This window comes from Pinus tabuliformis, chromosome 9 (assembly GCF_031772625.1).
Source record: "Pinus tabuliformis cultivar Carrire ecotype Pingquan chromosome 9, CPIR1, whole genome shotgun sequence".
Taxonomy (NCBI): domain Eukaryota; kingdom Viridiplantae; phylum Streptophyta; class Pinopsida; order Pinales; family Pinaceae; genus Pinus; species Pinus tabuliformis.
The window spans coordinates 39,576,568-39,595,591 of record NC_142307.1 but is presented as its reverse complement, the minus strand read 5'-3'; the positions used below and the strand labels follow the sequence as shown (position 1 = coordinate 39,595,591).

Genomic DNA, 19,024 nt, shown 5'->3' with positions numbered 1-19,024 from the left:
AAGGTCTCCCACCTATGCGTGATCATGATCATGCTATTCATCTGATTCCAGGAAGTGTTCCTCCAAACATCAGGCCGTACAGATATCCCTATGTCCAAAAGAGTGAAATTGAACGTATGGTTGCAGAAATGCTAGAGGCTGGTATAATTCAACCGAGTCAAAGTTCTTTCTCTGCTCCAGTAGTATTGGTGCACAAGAAGGATGGATCATGGTGCATGTGTCCAGATTATAGGGAGCTCAACAAGCTCACTATTAAAGATAAGTTCCCCATTCCTGTCATTGATGAATTACTGGATGAATTGCATGGATCAATTTACTTCACCAAGTTGGATCTTCGTTCAGGATATCATCAAATCAGAATGAAGATTGAAGACATTCTGAAAACAACATTTAGAACTCATGAGGGTCATTATGAATTTTTGGTCATGCCTTTTGGCCTTACCAATGCACCTTCAACATTTCAAGGTTTGATGAATTCAATTTTCAAACCATTCCTTAGAAAATTTGTGTTAGTATTTTTTGATGATATACTAATCTACAGCAAGTCTTGGAAGGATCATGTTGAACATGTTGACAGGGTGCTACAACTATTGGAGGAGAAACAATTATATGCAAAAAGATCCAAATGTTTCTTTGGAGTCCAGGAGGTGGAATATATGGGTCATATTGTATCTCATGAAGGAGTTAAGGTAGACCCTAGCAAAATTAAAGCCATTAAGGAATGGAAAATCCCCACATCCATAAAGCATCTGCGAGGATTTCTCGGGTTGATAGCAGCACCTCTAACAACATTATTGAAGAAAGATGCATTTTCATGGACTCTGGAAGCAACAAAGGCCTTTGAACATCTTAAAGAGGCAATGTGCCAAGCACCGGTCTTAGCTACACCGAACTTCACAAAAACCTTTATTGTGGAATGTGATGCTTCAGGAAATGGAATTGGTGCTGTTCTAATGCAAGATGAAAGACCCATTGCTTTTGAAAGTCGTCCAATCAAGGGAAAGTTTTTAAGCAAAGCTATTTATGAGAAGGAAATGTTGGCAATACTCCATGCACTTAAGAAATGGCGACCCTACCTAATGGGAAGACACTTCAAGGTAAAAACAGATCATGATAGCCTTAAATACTTTTTAGAACAAAGATTATCCTCTGAAGAGCAACAAAAGTGGGTCACAAAGATGTTGGGTTATGACTTTGAAATCATCTACAAAAAAGGGAAGCAAAATGTGGTGGCAGATGCACTCTCAAGAAAGGATGAGGATGTGGAAGCATTGTTGTGTGCCATTTCTATTATCCAACCAGATTGGATAAACGAAGCAAGGGAGGAATGGAAGAATGATGAAGAAGTGTGGGCACTTATTCGAAAGTTACAACAAGATTCCAGTACGTCTGATACATTTAGCTGGCAAAATGATTCATTATGGTACAAAGATCGCTTATACCTCTGTAAGAATTCCCAGCTAAAACAAAAGATTCTTATGGAATTGCACACTTCTCCCTTAGGAGGGCACTCAGGATTTTTAAAAACTTACCACAGGGTTAAGAAGGAATTTTTTTGGGATGGCCTTAAATCAGATATTCAAAATTTTGTGCGGAATGTTTGGTTTTCCAACAAAATAAAGTTGAAACAATTAAGACACCGGGTCTATTACAACCTTTATCCATTCCAAGCCAACGTTGGGAGGAGGTTTCAATGGATTTTATCACAGGTTTACCCAAGTCTGAGGGAAAGAGTGTCATCATGGTGGTAGTTGACAGACTTACCAAGTATGCACACTTTTGTGCATTATCACATCCATTTAAAGCCAGTACAGTTTCTACTGCATTTATGGAAACAATTCAAAAGCTACATGGAAACCCAAAGATTATTGTAAGTGACAGAGATCCCATTTTCACTGGAAATTTTTGGACATAATTATTTTCTTGTCTTGGTACTCAGTTAGCTCATAGCTCATCTTATCATCCTCAATCTGATGGGCAAACTGAGATAGTAAACAAATGTTTGGAAGGATATCTTCGTTGCTTTGTATCTGATAAACAGACACAATGGGTCAAATGGTTGCCTCTGGCTGAATGGTGGTATAACACTTCCTTCCATACAGCAACAAAAATGACCCCATTTATGGCACTTTATGGGTATCAACCACCATCCATCACATCATATTTAAGAGAAAATTCTAAGGTTCAGGCAGTGGAACATCACATCGAACATCAACAACAAGTCCTCCAACTCTTAAAGGATAACCTCGTGTTGGCACAGAATAGAATGAAACAACAGGCAGATCAACATCGCAGTGAAAGAAGTTTTGATGTAGGTGATTGGGTATTCCTACGGCTACAACCATATAAGAAAATGTCCCTCAAGCAAGCTAAGAAGGATAATAAATTATCACCAAAGTATTATGGTCCGTACAAGGTGTTGCAAAAGATTGGTATGGCATACAAATTGGAGCTTCCTGCAGCTTCTCGATTGCACCCAGTTTTCCATGTTTCATGTTTAAAGAAGGTTATAGGCGACAAGCTCCCAGTTCAAACAATATTGCCAGAACTTGACGAGGAAGGAAAAATTATATTGGAACCAGAAGCAGTCACAGAAACAAGAACTCGACAGCTACGAAATCGATCAATTTCAGAGTATCTTATCAAGTGGAAGAACTTATCCGCTGAAGATTCCACATGGGAGGATGAAAATTTTATGCAGAAGTATCCAGAACTACTCAAGCGTTGAGGACAACACTTTTTTGAAGGAGAGGGGCATGTTGGGTCCCTATAATACTAGTGATTACCCCATTACTATTGTAGTTATACACCTTATTAATATTGTTGTGCCCCTATTGCCCCCATATTGTTATTAATGTGCCCCATAGAATCCCTCTATTGTTATTTTTGTGGCTTTATATTATTATTGTTAGGTCGGCTGGATTATATTGTGACTCCTTAGACTCCTATATATAGAAAGGAGGTTTTGTCATTTGAATCATCCAAGAATTGTTCATTTATGTAATGTAAAGGAGGTTTCCCCCTCGAAGAGGCTGAATTCTAAGGCGTTGATCTATCTTTTCTATCTTTTCTTGAGCTGGTTTCATAACATATACTTGTGTGGCTGTAAGTGCTTGGAAAACCTCCCTGAAAATTTCTATTGCCTCCCCTCTTTGGAAACATTGCATCTACATGATTGCCCCATGTTGGAAGGGAAATGTATGGACCACCTGATAAAGATAAACAAATTACAACATTTGTATATTGAAAGAAGCCCATTGTTGCTGAAGAGATGGGCAGAAATTCAAAGAGAAGGTGATCAATCATGGCCTTTTACAGTTCATACAGGGTAGGTGAATATATCATCCATATTTTTCATACAAACCATTATGTGTCAATTCTTACCTTATGTCAAAATTTTATGATAGAATATATATGGACTATGTCGTTTTACCTTTTTCACCCACTTTATATTTCTCTTCATGATTTGTCGGAAGAGGAGGCGACCAATATTAAGAAGAAATTTTTATCAGATTTAGATGGCCTTCTCACTTCTGGAAAAGGAGAACCGTTCCATCTATCTAATTGTCCTCCAAACACCTCCATACTTGTTATGTTAGATAACCGTGCAATTTTCAATTCTGACTACCCTTGGCCTCTAATTGAGGAGACGTTAAATGACATCCAAATAAAATTTAGAATTGTTTATATTGGCAAACATTTTGACAAGTTGCCTACGAAAGTTGAAAACAAAATTTTGGGTTATGCTCCTATTAACATGGAGATCTTAGCATTGTTTAATAATTTGGAGAGAGCATCACAGTTAAAGTTAGACCCAGACTCAGAGTCAGATTCAGATGATGATGATGAGGAAGGTGACATAATTTATAGGCAATGGAGTGCTATGGTGGTTGTAGACAGGAAGGATGGTAGATACCTTTCAAGTTCGAAATACTTGTCTAAACGTCAAATGGAGGAATTTGTAGTGGCTAAATGTGGAAAATTCCTTAGGCTCAAGCAACTTGCTGAGACAAATCAAGAGAGCAATGTAGAAATATTAAGAGAAATGTTTGCAACTAGAGAAGAGGAAAGCACTGATCATATCTTTCAAAAGAATTGTGCATCACATAAGGTATTCAAGTTCCAATTTCCGTCAAAAGTGTTTTATATATAAGATAAAATAGCACACACTCAATATATTCTATATATTATTAATGAGGAAATTTACACACATATTTATACAATCAATAGTCTCAAGATAGGAATTCTATCTTAGACGTACAGTAGTGTGGTTGAAAGATTCTCTCAACCACACACTAAACTAGGAGAAACTAAATTCCTATTATGTAGGAACAAACTCCTCAAATGGAGAATTACAACCATAGACAAGTAGGAATTAATTATTTCTAACTCCCCCCCTTAATGACTACTTGTCATGATAGTCAAATCCACCACCATTAGGCGAATTGCATGTACAGAACCTCCAAAACACAATCTGCCTCCCCTCACAAATCGTTAAACGAAGATAAGGATTCCTGCGGATCCCCTTGAAGGTGAATTGGTGCGATCCTGAGCGAAAAACCCGCACCCATATTAAATTGGAAACTCTTTCACGATTTTTCATTTTTCTGTAAAATTCCGCTCCAGTGTGTTATTTTGGCACGGTGGCACGATTAATGGCCTAACAGACACACTAGTTGTGCTTCCTGGCGCTACTGTCAGTGCGAAAAGCACGCCAATCCCCTTCTACTCAAAAAATTAAAAAATCATCTGAGTCCGAGCTAGGTGTTCTGCAGTCCACCTGCTCAATTGAGCACAAATCTCTTGTGTACACGCGGCCACAAAGGCACCTCAAGCCACAGAGGCGATTCTGCCACAAAGGCAAGCTGGTCACAAAAGCACTTCAACCACAAAGGCTATAGATGGTTTCTGGCTCACCACCAACCCTCACTTTACAGTGACAAAAGATGGTTTCAGGCTGACCATAAACCATTACAAAGTGGTTTTAAGATCACCACGAACTTTCCGATGCCTTTTAAAAAATCTTACATTTGATTCCACATTTTGGAGTTTTTGGGTACATACAATGACTATTACAACAACTGGACTTGCTTATAACATGCTAGGGAGTGTATTCCACAAACCACACTAACTCAAAACAAACATCTACTTTGTTGTCCACCATAAACGTTGTTGCTGCTTCATTACCTCATCTTCTCCTACATCCTGGGCATCCTTATCTGTTCAAATAACTTCTTGGAACTCTATGCTTAACCTATCATTCGTTAGAGTTGCAAATTCTAACAAAATAACTCTGCCTACATTGAGTTAGCTAGGCTCAATAAGGCTCAATAATATATAAACATGATTCCAAGAAAATACAACATAAACTCTTCAAATTTAATTTCTCTATCTCTGCCCATAGATGATTATTTTTTAAACATACCAGCAGCCATTTTTCACCAACAATACTTGTGAGGGGTCTACTGATAAAGAAACAGATTGACGACTTTTCACCTGGACTCAATGCAGTGCATTCAAACCCTGATGATCCAGATATAGGCACACAACCACACGAAGAGAACACAATTTTCCCTTCAAGAGTAATAATCCAGGACTCCACGGTCCAATCCTCCGTCGCGTTTCAATATCCACTCCCCTGGCAACATAATGCCACTTCCCCTGCTCACAGTATCAAGGCTTGGTAACTGCTTCCAAGCATGCTGCCTCATACTCGCTGACGTACTGCAACAACTAAGATCCATTGTCCAGCTAATCTCCTTGCAATTGAACATGCAGGCTTGTCTCCACAATCTATACACCGGACACATACAAACTTGATCATCCTCCAATTTTTGACGTAACTGTCATGTCTTCTCATATCTGGTAATAAATCATTCCTGCAAATAGATTTGTCTATTGTTGGAATGGCAAATTCCAACATAGATTTACACTGGTGACACTAGTTTGCCAGGCTAACTGTCACAACAATCTAATTCTTTTAACCAGATTTACATAAATGCATTTACATGTTAAGTTGATCAGTTCTCAACATGAAGCAGAATAACTTACGAAGACAATTTATTTCATCAAAGGAGATATGTTGAAACTTTTAGTTTCATCTTTACCCAATATAGAAACATAATCACATCAAGGCTTCCACACCTGCAGAAGACCCAACAAACCTCCATACACAGACTCCATCGGTCCACACCATTGGAAATCCAATCCTCTTTCGCTTGCAACTCGACACAAAATTCACAAGCAATTATGGATTTGTTTTTAATATGCCCAAGCATAAACTACTTTATACTTAGCTGGAACTCTTGCAGAAACTTGCTTTGAACCAACCCGTCACCCTGCATGACTTGTAGCTACACCATAGAAAACGATGCATGTCATGGTTCCCAAAAAAAATACTGGAGATCCGCAATCGAAATATTGCTTCCCATCACAGCCTGCCATCGCCACATGCAACATGTTTCCATGTTTCTTCTCTTATCCAGGCCATCGTAAATCAGCATGACTCGTTCTGTGTAGCCTTTTCCCTGGCGATACAGGTCGCAACGGGATGATTGGACATCGTATGCTGCAATTTCACGACCATAATAATATGCTAAAATTTCCAGCTCAATGGCACCACCCCATTTTTCAGAATCCAGTATCCATGCAAATACTCTTCATTTGGCTTTCCCAAGAATGCCTCATTATAATGCACAGTATCACTTCCAACTGCTGTGGCAATTACCTGTCTCAATTCTGAAGATTTGTTCTTGTCTTTTTCCATTACATAACCGACTGCATTGAAGAGACAATTGTTGTTTGCTGGAATGACTCTTTTCACAACCACTCCTTCATCCATTTTGTAAAAAGATAATCCTGAAAGCACAGGAGCAAAAATAATTCAGAATGGTAATTCACAAATAGTATTGAGCATGGGCGCTTACATCTCTTGCGCTTCCACTTCCAACTCTATACATTTCATTGAATCCTCTACCTACTGGAATGTTGCGGGAATATATAGCGGAGCATCCAGGTTCAAACCGGAACCTCCTCTCAAGGCAAGAGAGCCATAGATTTCTTCAAACGATAAATCGACTACGGCCTTGTTGCCACGTGATCTCTATTGCGACCACCTACAACCTCGACCAACAGCTCTTCAGGCTTAGCCACCCTAACTACGAGCTTGTGCACAGATCAGCTCACCACATTCTGGTTTGCACGCGGCAGGACCACAATCTTATAGCCCTCCGCACCGCACTGTACATAACATCCAGCCAGGACGCCGGCAATGCCAAAGCGAGGGAGCTCATTTGCCGAGATATCAATTAAATCATTGCAAAAAATAAATGAACTCCACAGTCCTCCAACCATTCGACTCATTGCCCCAAATCGATGATGATGAGTCCACACTCCGCAAAAAAAAAAAAAAATCCGCCATTCTGCACTCGTTATTTCTCCACATCTGATGCGTTTTACAAGTTTGCCTTTCAATCCCAACAGAAGCCAAACAATGTAGTATATCTCACCAGTTCTCTGCAACAGGCTCAACAAACAGCGACTACATTAACAAGCAGCGAGTCGATCTAGCTCATATTCGTAGTGGGGGAATTTAACTGAAGGATTCGTACGGGGTCGCAGCATTTCTCTTTTCCAAACCGGTTGAACTGAAGGCCGCGCCACCCCCTTGGCTATTTCGGCGAGAGCGTTCATGAACTGAATGAAGCCACCAACATTACTCACCGTGTGATTGACACGCATGGCAAATATGAAACCTCCGCCTCTCAGGCGCGTCCCCTGAATATGAATGACACGTATGCAATCCTCTGGAATTCTACAGCACCAGAACCAAAGTCTCGCCAGACGCACCAATAATCACGCAGATCCAATCAGATTTAGGCTCAGCCTTCCGTCTCCTTCAACCACGAGAGGAAAAAAAAAAGGAATTTCTCTGTCGAATGCCTCTGCACTTTCCACGCAGCTGCACTTTCGCCTTTCATTCGCGGTCCAGCTCCACGCAGTTAACGCAACAGCGAGTATTCAAGCAGTTGCTCCTCAGGTAGGCAGCGCTCCTCAGATGGACAAACCCAAAACAAAATAAACTGCAAACAAACTCTTTATCTGCTATTTCCCTCAGCCCACGAGGGGCCGAGGCTCAGGCCCTTACGGGCTCTGAAGCTCTGATACCAAGATAAAATAGCACACACTCAATATATTCTATATATTATTAATGAGGAAATTTACACACATATTTATACAAGCAATAGTCTCAAGATAGGAATTCTATCTTAGACGTACAGTAGTGTGGTTGAGAGATTCTCTCAACCACACACTAAACTAGGAGAAACTAAATTCCTATTATGTAGGAACAAACTCCTCAAATGGACAATTACAACCATAGACAAGTAGGAATTAATTATTTCTAACTATATATAATTTCTTTGTTAAGATAACGCATTTCGTTTTATTGATTGTCATTTATTTTTTATGTGATCCGGGTAGGCTCGAAGTGAAGACTCCAAAACTTTGACCTGTGGAATAGATGAATTGAAAGGAAAAACAATTATATTAGACATCAGACATGTTGAAGTGTGTTATGATGTTCGTCTGGAATCTCTCACCGAAATGTATATTACAGCTAAAGAGAGACTAGACTTTGAAACTATATCAATTCCAATTCTACAACCAAGTACAAAAGGTGATGTATTGGATATGGTTCAGCATTTTTCATCGGAAGTTCCTCGGTTGGTACTCCAAAATCCATGGACAATAGCAACAGCAGTGAAGTATTTTCTCTTGAAACAGTGCTCATGGAAAGAGGGTGAGCAATTGGGACAAGAAGATGAGGAATTGGAAGCATATTATCCTAGTATAATATGGATACTTGAATCCAATGGAAGAGTTACAAATTACAAGCATTTTGTAATCCCTATGTTGGACAGGTGGGGTGCAAAATTTTATCCTTTTGAAGATGGAAATTTTAAAGAATTAAGAAAGGAAGAATGGGAAAAACAGAAGAATATGTCCAGTTTAGAGTTCCTATTCACACATTTGGAAAGGTATCAGCGCAGGTCAGTAATTCTTCTGGTTTCTTTTTTATGTTTTTACACAACTATATAAAGTCAATGGGAAATTGATGAAAGAAGGTCAGTAATTCTTCTCTCTTTCATTTTTATGTTTTTAGACATTGATAATAAATTAAAGGAAATTGATGAATAAATGACATGAGTAGTTCTGAGTTCTAGTTTTGCCTTTGTTATTGTTGGTGAAAAGGTGAAAGAGATACTACTTCAAAGAAAAATGATACGCTTATATGGAGGGGATCAGAGGATGAACGAGTCTACATGTTCCATGAGACTGACTGCAATAACAAAGTTGAGGAATATGATTCACATCATCTATGTTCCTACTTATTATTTCAGAGACAAAGAAAAGTTGCGACTCACTCACGCCACTTCCGTGCTGTATTGTCGTTTAAAAAAACCAGATATGTCACAAGTTAGGAAGGAAGGAGTACCTCTTTTAAATCTATCAGAAGAAGAAGCTATGAGATTTTGGACGCGCCTTTTCTCTTTAAAGAAAGAGATATACGAAATGGATCACTGGACCATGCAATTCGACGGATTCAATATGGATGACATTATTGGACAAAGCTGGAGAAATAGTTACAGACAGGAGAGAAGAAATCGTCCATAATCTAATCAGTGAAGATAAAGAAAAGGAATTATTGCTACAGGAATTTCTTCATATGTTTAAACAAGAAGACCGCAATGAAGAAGGAAGGTATTAATGCATAACAAAATTGCAATCCATTCTTACTTTTAGTATAATATAACCATTATGGATTCCAATTTATGTATTAGAAAGAGAATTGCATGTTTCATTACTATTTCAGGTATTCTAATTATTTATTTCAAATAAAATGTCTTGCTTGCCCTCTTTACGTGCTTTACGTTATTGGAAGGTATAGAAGGCCCGTCTCCACTTTTATGTTGAAATTAGAACTCCGCAAAAATAGTTGTCTTGGCCTCATGTTATTAAGTATAAATTATATTATTTTCTTGATGGAAGGTTTTCAGAAGAGCTGATGGACAAGGAAGAGCAACATAAATTTCAGGCAAAAATAGAACTGTACTGCAACTCAGTGGCAGATTCAATCCCCGGAGAACTTCAAGGTGAAAGTGGCATCCCCTCTGCCAAAGCTTCTCCAACTGTAGGACGAGAAGAATACATGACATCAACATCTTTTTCTGTGTTAGTTTGAAAACGAATTAGTAATTTTGGGCGAAATGTAACTAGTCAGTTTTATACCGAAATGTTAGTTATGTAATGAAGGTCGGTGATATAAAACTAGTGAATTCCCGTGAAATGTAAGTGTGGAGAATCATTGTTGAATTAATAGATTCCAATCCCTTGCCCCATGGATGTTTCCTTGACACCCTGTCGAGGTTTTACCACGTAAATCTTGTGTGTCTATTCGTGTGTTTGAATTCAGTTTCTTTTCTTGGTCAATGTATAACTGAATGAGTTTAGTTTCTTTTCTTCATTATTTCAATATTCATTCAACAATTGGTATCAGAGCAATTAGTTGAATCGGGGCTTGTGAGAGATCAGAAATTTGTTGTGTGGAGAGTAGAAGCTTTGTCTGTGGAGTTCTTTGTTGCGTGAAGGAGCCTGTCTCTGTGTGAAGGGCGTGTGGAGTTCTCTACTGCGTGAAGGCTGGCAGAGCCTATCTCTGTGTAAGGCAAGTGCTAAACCAACGTACTCTGCGTGACCTGTGTGAATGACCTACGTGATGCCTGAATGCGTGAAGAGGAAGTGTTGTCCCTGTGTTGCTACCTGCGTGAAGGCGCGTAGAATCTGCATGTGTGAAGGTAAACGCTGCTGTCCAGCGAGGAACCGAGCCTGCGTGTGTGAAGGTAATTGTTGTTGTCCAGTGTTCTGCATGAAGGTAAAGGCAAGCGCTGATCTGTGTATTATCAATCTGCGTGAGGGAAGTTGTTGTTGTGCAGTGTATTTTTTCTCTGTCTGTGGTGCTGTTGCGTACCAGAGATCGAGGAAGTATAACCGCTGCCCAGAAGAAAACACTGGTGAATCTGCCTGATTGCTGATTGCTAAGACGCTGCGTGCTGTATTTTTTTCTGCATATTGAAGAAGCCAGAGCCAACTCGAAGAGCAGGTGCTGGTCAAAGCTGCGTGAAAGACCGGGTATTATTTTTTTCCAGCAATTGCTAAATAAATTCTGGGTTTGTTAAAGGTTTTTTGTTTGAATCGAAAAAACAAAGGTTTTCCCTGAAAAATATTCAACAAAATTTTGTAGGGTTTTAAGTCAATTTGTGGAAATTTTCAAGAAAATTGAAGTAGGAAGAGTTAAAACTTGGAAATCCTTTTGTTGGAAGAAGACAATTGAAATATTTTTTTTTAAAACCCTAGACTGAAGATTGAAACCTTAGAAAATGGCCAAGATGTCGAATGCAAAATTCGAGGTGGAGAAATTCACTGGAAAGAGCAATTTTTCTCTTTGGAAACTGAAGGTTAGGGATCTGCTTGTGCAACAAGGGTTGCACAAGGCATTGGATGGGGCAACTAAGAAACCTGCAACCATGACTACTTCAGACTGGGAGGACTTGGATGCCCGAGCTCTCAGTACCATCCAGTTATGCCTAGTGGATGAATTTCTCTTCAATATTGTTGAAGAGACTACAGCTTCAGGATTGTGGGAAAAACTTGAAAAACTCTATATGACAAAGTCATTAACCAACATAATTTATCTGAAAAGACAGTTATACAGTCTTCGAATGAAAGAAGGTTCAAACGTTGCAGAACATTTGAATGTTTTTAATACACTAATATGTCAATTAACAGATATGGAAGTTAAAATACAGGAAGAAGATAAAGCCATAACCTTGTTGTGTTCTCTGCCTGAATCATGGGATCACTTTGTAACTTCAATCAGCTTGAGCACTGCTGATTCTTTGAAGTTTGAATCAGTCGTGGGAGCTCTCCTGTCTGAAGAAGTACGAAGGAAATCCAGCACTGAAACAGCTGCATCAGAAGCCATGGTAGCTAGAGGACGCTCAAAGGAAAGAGGAGAAAAACCAAGGGGGTCTTCCAAATCGAAATCGAAGGGAAAGAAGTGTAAGGCAAAATGTTGGAACTGCAATAAAATTGGACACTTGAAGAAGGACTGTTGGAAATGAAAGGAATCCGAAAACCCGAAGAAGGAAGTGAATCAGGTCGATTCAGGTATGATAGACGAAGTTTTATCTGCTGAAGAATTATGTATGATAGATGAAACTTCACCTGAATGTAATGTCTCTCAGGGTTTAGATAGCTGGCTATTAGACTCTGGTGCTTCGCATCACATGTGCCCACATAGAAATTGGTTTACTTCGTATAAAAATGTAAACGGTAGTTCTGTGTTTATGGGTAACAATGTGTCATGTCAGACTGTTGGGATGGGAGATATCAGGATTAAGATGTATGATAACACAGTTAGAACATTAGCTAGTGTTAGACATGTACCTGATTTAAAGAAAAATTTGATTTCTTTGGGAGTGTTGGATTTAGGATGGCATCTTGAAAGTCTTTAAAGGAGCCCTTTTGGTTATGAAGACAGAAAAGGTTGGAAATCTTTACAGGTTAAAAGGAAGTACTCAGGTCAGTGAAGCAGCGGTTGCGTCAGAAAAGGAAGAAGCAGGTACTCGTCTGTGCCATCAGCGATTAGGTCATATGAGCGAGAAAGGTCTTCAGATATTGATGAAACATAAATCTCTTCCCGGTCTGAAATTCTTGAAGTTAGATTTCCGTAAACATTGTGTGTATGGAAAACAGTGTAAACAGAGATTTAAAGTTGGAAATCATAATAGTAAAGATGTTTTAGACTATATTCATTCTAATTTGTGGGGGTCATCCCCTGTTGTGTCATATGGAGGTGCGTTGTATTTTTTAACGTTTATTGATGATTACTCCCGTAAAGTTTGGGTCTATATGCTAAAAAGGAAAGCTGATGTATTAAATGTCTTTAAACAATTTAAAGTAATGGTAGATAAAAGAACAGGCAAATATATTAAATGTTTAAGAACTGACAATGGTGGTGAGTTCACTTCAGTTGAATTTGAACAATACTGTAAGGATGAGGGAATTATTAGACGCAAAACTAATATTTATACTCCTCAGCAAAATGGTGTTGCTGAGCGTATGAATTGGACTCTTATGGAAAGAGCCAAAAGCATGATCAACAATGCTAACTTGCAAAAGGAGTTGTGGGGAGAAGCAGTATCTATTGCTTGTTATTTAGTTAATAGATCACCTTCAGTAGCAATTGATTGTAAAATTCCTGAAGAAGTTTGGATAGGTCAGTCTTGTGACTATTCACATTTGAGGATATTTGGCTGTGATGCTTATTCTCTTATTCCGAAAAATCAGCGTTCAAAATTAGATCCAAAGTCAAAATGTTATGTCTTTGTTGGGTATGACTATGCAGTGAAAGGATATAGGTTGTGGGATCCTACATTGCAGAAGATAGTCATTAGTAGAGATGTAACATTTGGTGAATCCTCTCTTTTAAAATCAAATGTTGAAAGAATTGAATAAGAACAGGTATCGCCAAATCAACAAGTTTAGTTGGAGGCTAGACCTTTCGGTGACAGTCGAAAGGAAGGAGAGACTTCTAGAGAAAAAGGTGTTGAAGACACAAAGGAATCCGTTGAAGCTTCTGAACCAGTGCAAGTTTCTGAACCAGTTCAGCAACTAGTCGCTCTAAGAAGGTCTACAAGGGAAAGGAAAACTCCCAAAAGGTATGAAGATTCTGCTTCATCTTTTGCTTTGATTACTAAAGATGGGGAACCTTCTTGTTATCAGGAAGTAGTAGATGATACAGATAGCGAAAAATGGAAAGTGGCTATGGAAGAAGAAATGGACTCCTTAGCCAAGAACAATACCTGGGATCTTGTAGAGCTTCCTGAAGGGAGAAGTGTTGTTGGATGCAAATGGGTCTTCAAACTGAAACGAAAATTTGATGGAAGTATCAAAAGGTATAAGGCAAGACTGGTAGCAAAAGGGTATTCTCAGGTTGAAGGTATAGACTTTCATGAGATTTTTTCTCCAGTTGTAAAACTTGTTTATATTAGTACTTTGTTGGCACTAACTGCGTTGCTTAATCTTGAGTTAGAGCATTTAGATGTTAAAACAACTTTTCTACATGGTGATTTGAACGAAGAGATATATATGGAACAACCAGAAGGTTTTGTATGAGGTCACAGCAGAAGATTAGTTTGCAAGCTCAAGAAATCATTGTATGGTCTGAGGCAGTCTCCCAGACAATGGTACAAGAAGTTTGATTCCTTCATGGTGAGCCAGAACTTTATAAGAAGTGAGTATGATCATTGTGTATACTTCAAAAGTTTCAATGGCATATTCATTATCTTAGCTTTGTATGTTGACGATATGCTTATTGCAAGCAAAAGCATGGAAGAGATCAACAGGTTAAAGGCTCAACTCTCTAGGACGTTTGATATGAAGGATCTTGGAGCAGCAAAACATATCTTGGGCATGGAGATACACAGAGACAGGAAAAATGGTAAGCTTTGGTTATCACAACAGAAGTATGTGGAGAAAGTACTTGAAAAGTTCTCTATGAACAATGTGAAACCTGTTAATGTTCCACTAGCTTCCCATTTTAAGCTTTCTTCGGTTTTGAGTCCTAGAGACGATGAAGAAAAGCAGTATATGTCTCATGTACCATATGCAAATGCTGTAGGCAATGTAATGTATGCGATGGTATCTACAAGACCTGACATTTCACATGCAGTTGGAGTTGTCAGTAGGTTCATGAAAAATCCAGGTAAAGAACATTGGCAAGCAGTGAAATGGGTGCTTCGATATCTAAGAGGCACAAGTGACCATTGCATCGTCTTTAATGGTAGTGAAGGATCAGTCTGCGAATATGTAGATGCTGACTATGAAGGTGATTTGGAAAAAAGAAGATCTACTACAGGTTATGTCTTTATTCTTGCAGGTGGAGCAATTAGTTGGATGTCAAAGCTTCAAGAAACAGTTGCGTTGTCCACTACCGAAGCCGAATATATAGCTGCTTCAGATGCCAGTAAAGAAGCAATCTGGTTAAAGGGTCTGCTCGATGAAATTGTAAGAACACAGGAGAAAGTGAATGTACTTTGTGACAATCAAAGTGCTATTCACTTGGCTAAAAACCCTGCCTATCACAGCAGAACCAAGCACATTGATGTAAGGTATCATTTTCTGAGACATGTGATCGATGGCGGAAAAGTAGCTCTTCAAAAGGTCCATACACGAGAGAATTGTGCAGACATATTCACAAAGCCAGTTACAGTAGAGAAGCTGCGGTGGTGTTTAGCTTCTCTTGGCTTGCAAAAAAACTAATGAATGGCCATGGGCAAGGGATTAGGAAAATTGTTGTCAAGGTGGAGTTTGTTAGTTTGACAACGAATTAGTAATTTTGGGTAAAATGTAACTAGTCAATTTTATACCAAAATGTTAGTTATGTGGAGGTCGGTGATATAAAACTAGTGAATGCCCGTGAAATGTAAGTGTGGAGAATCATTGTTGAATTAATAGATTCCAATCCCTTGCCCCGTGGATGTTTCCTTGACACCCTGTTGAGGTTTTACCACGTAAATCCTGTGTGTCTATTTGTGTGTTTGAATTCAGTTTCTTTTCTTGGTCAATGTATAACTAAATGAGTTTAGTTTCTTTTCTTCATTATTTCAATATTCATTCAACATTCTGCTCCAAATGCTTGACATGATAATCATGACTTCCAACCCATTAAAACTCCATCACCTGTCTCCTCTTCTTGAATCATAATCGATGATAAGAATGAAGAAGGCGGCTCCTCTTCTTCAAGGCATGCCCCCTCCTCCTCTGGATGATCAGAATAATTTGTGTTCATATAAGTTGTAATTTATTAGAAAACTATATTGTAATTGGAGTAGGATGGCGTGAATTCCTCAATGCTGGTAAATGGATGGATGGATATAATATTTTGGCCGGCCTCAGGTTATTGAAATTGAAAATACTTATATTACGTTTTAACCTCTCCGGTACTCTTGTGCGTTTTGTCCAAAATAGTTAACAGAGAAGTAAATGAGATCTCAATCTCACATTCCAAATCCACATCTTTAAATCCATGTTGGCTTTCAGGGCTAGTTACAAATCTTTTCACTTAATAGAAATTTAAACTATAAAAATTTTGAAACTTAAACTTTGATTTTAGTCCAGTAGCTTTTTTTTTTTTTTTGCAAAATCTTATAAACTTACCCATCTTTCAATGAGCTTAAAGATTTTCTCAAGATTTATTACATGAACCGCATTTATATGTTGCTCCGCACTTTTTTCTAAATGTGCTTTATGAATATGATTAACCGTATGATAACATTTCCTTTCTTGTATTCAATTTATGAAAATTTTGTCAAATATCTATTACAAATTATTCATCTGCATTTACGTCGCTGTCAATTTATAACCCTTATAATTTCACATGTATGGTTGTTATTTCTATTGGCTTATATGGGCCTGACCCAAGTTTGGAAGAGTTATTTAGCCAAACAAATCCCGTAGCTACCAACCTTTTCGGCAATAGCGCGCGAAGCGCGCATAGAGGTTTCACCCGAGGTAGCAGGGGAGGGTGCTGGAACTAGGTTTCTGCACCCTAGGGATGTCTAAGTGTGGTTTGGAGGTTTCACGTACTGGTCTATAGCTCTGCACTGCTCGGTATTTGCACAGATCCAGATTGATTATATATTTCTTATTAGTGCACTATTCTATTGGAGGATTCGGTTATAAATCAGATCTGTTCAACAGGGTCTTTAAGCAAACATTTAACCAACACAACTGATTGGCGCATTAAAGTGAACCCAGAGTTACGTACATTCATACAGTAAGAAGATTAATTAAATAGATATTATGAAAGTTAGATTCGCGATAGCGCAAAAGGAACATAGAATTACAGAAACAACTTATCTTTATTATTATTTTTCACCAATACATCCAGATCTGCCCTGCGCACTTAGCTGCAGGGGTTCATGCACACAGCTACGGACTTTCTAGGCCTCTGCACACACAGCTACAGTGCCTCTACCTACTACCCCAACCCTAGACTCGGACTTACAGACACTTTCAGACTATCTTCTTCAAAAACCCATTACATTTCATCTTCCAGATTACTTATCAAAACTTGACTATCTCTACCCATAGAGCCTCGCTCTATTTATACCCTTCCTTGGCCCACGATCCCTGCGTGGGCCGACTCTATTTACATTTCTTTACATTATTTTTGGGCGGACTACCCTTTGACTCAACCTATTATAATTCACGCTCCGCGCTTTCAGCCGAGTCTTTACCCTAACTTTACCTAAAACTTCGAGCTTCAAGCCCCCTAACCATTGTGTGGGGCTTCCACTACTCAACTGTTCCCCAACACAATCATCATGACTCGTCTCGAGTCACTCGGCTGGCGCAGTGATCTTCTCATTTAGGGCGGTTAGCAGCCTCTATGCTTCAATTGTATCAGCAGCAAATTCTTCTATCATCCGTTGCATCAATTACACACGTGTGGCCATCAAATCAGTCTCGAGCAGCGCTATCTCAATGGTGGCATACTCGCTTTGCATATGAACTACCCTGCGCTCTATGGTGGTCGAAACTGCAAATGCCTCGTCCAGCCATGGCTGGAGACGAGCTTTAATCACGGCTGCCTTCTACCGGGCCACGTCAGCTTGGATCTTTAGGTCCTGGGCCTCCCTTATCTTAGCCAAGCGCTGCGTAATAACGACAGTTGACACAGTTCCTTTGATCGTATCATAGGCTTCCTGAAGCTCCTAAGCTTCGGTTTCCAATCGTTGAAGGGTTGGATCCTGAACAGGTCTGTACATTCCTTCAATGTCCTTGTAAGCATTTTGCGAGTGACGGTGATGATGTTCTTGCGCTACTCAATGATCTCAGGGGGCGTCGCCGGCTGAGTCTATAATTTTAACTCTACAATATGCACACTAAGCTCCCATTGGATCCGCGCAGCCTCCTCCTTAGCGTTAGGAACCCAGTAGCCAGCTTCTGAATTTGGGTCTCAATAGGGAGATCAGCCCTAATCTCTAGCTCAGGGGCACTTGAGCAAGCTTCCACGACAATCTATTGCACTTGATGGTTTTGTGTGATGGCTTCGTCCCATTGGAGGCGTAGCTGTTCGAGATTTATTTTCTGCTCCTGGAGTATTTGTTCGGTATGGCCTTCCCGAGTGTGGAGCTCTATCGTGGCGCTGTCCTGGAGCTGTTGCAAGATTTCGTGTGGTAAAGCAGCTATGTTTAGTCCCAGTCTTGTAAGTCATCCCAGCACAACTCTATCCTCCGCGTTGTCGATGATCAACGCACCTGCTGGAATTGCAACAGAATAGGTGACTTGGGCCTTTAGTAATGGTTTTGTAGTTGAACCCCTTGTAGTAGTGCTTTCACATGTGGGCACGACACGGATTCCTAGCGTCTCTAGCTACGTACAGAGCTCCCCCAACACAATCTGCTGCTTGGACATGGCTTTGTCAACTGCATCACGTGTGGCATCACGAACGGCATTTTCGATGTCATTCAAGTCACCCTCGGTTAGGGTGGTCACCTTGTTGTCTGTCTTAGACGCCTTCGCCTTCTTCCATGGCTTCGGCTGCTCTGGTGTCGTTGAGCGCTTTAAAGGGGCACCCGTAGTAGTGGATGGAGTATCTGTCGCGGCCGGTTGAGTGGTTTCCTTCTGACTACCTTTGTTCTTTGTCGATGTCTCCCCGCCTAGTTGTGTCTTTCTTGTTGCTACGAGTGCCGCCTCCCGAGCTGCTTTAACTTGCATGGTAAACTATGCATTTCTCTTTTGTTGTGCGGCGTGCTTGGCTTCCTCCTTTTGTTTCTGAATGGCAGCCTCGTCACGCTCTTCCGCCAAGGGTCCGTGCCAGGCCACTAGCCAAGTATCCACAATCCCGTTAATAACGTCATTAATGGCAATAAATCAGAGTGAGTTCCATGCCTGGGCT

The 19,024-nt window shown here is 39.7% G+C and overlaps 1 pseudogene; it reads right to left on the bottom strand.

Annotated features, from left to right (window-relative positions):
* Positions 1–6,377: 6,377 nt before the first annotated feature.
* LOC149147041 (OVARIAN TUMOR DOMAIN-containing deubiquitinating enzyme 2 pseudogene) lies at positions 6,378–6,841 on the bottom strand (annotated as a pseudogene).
* Positions 6,842–19,024: the final 12,183 nt, after the last annotated feature.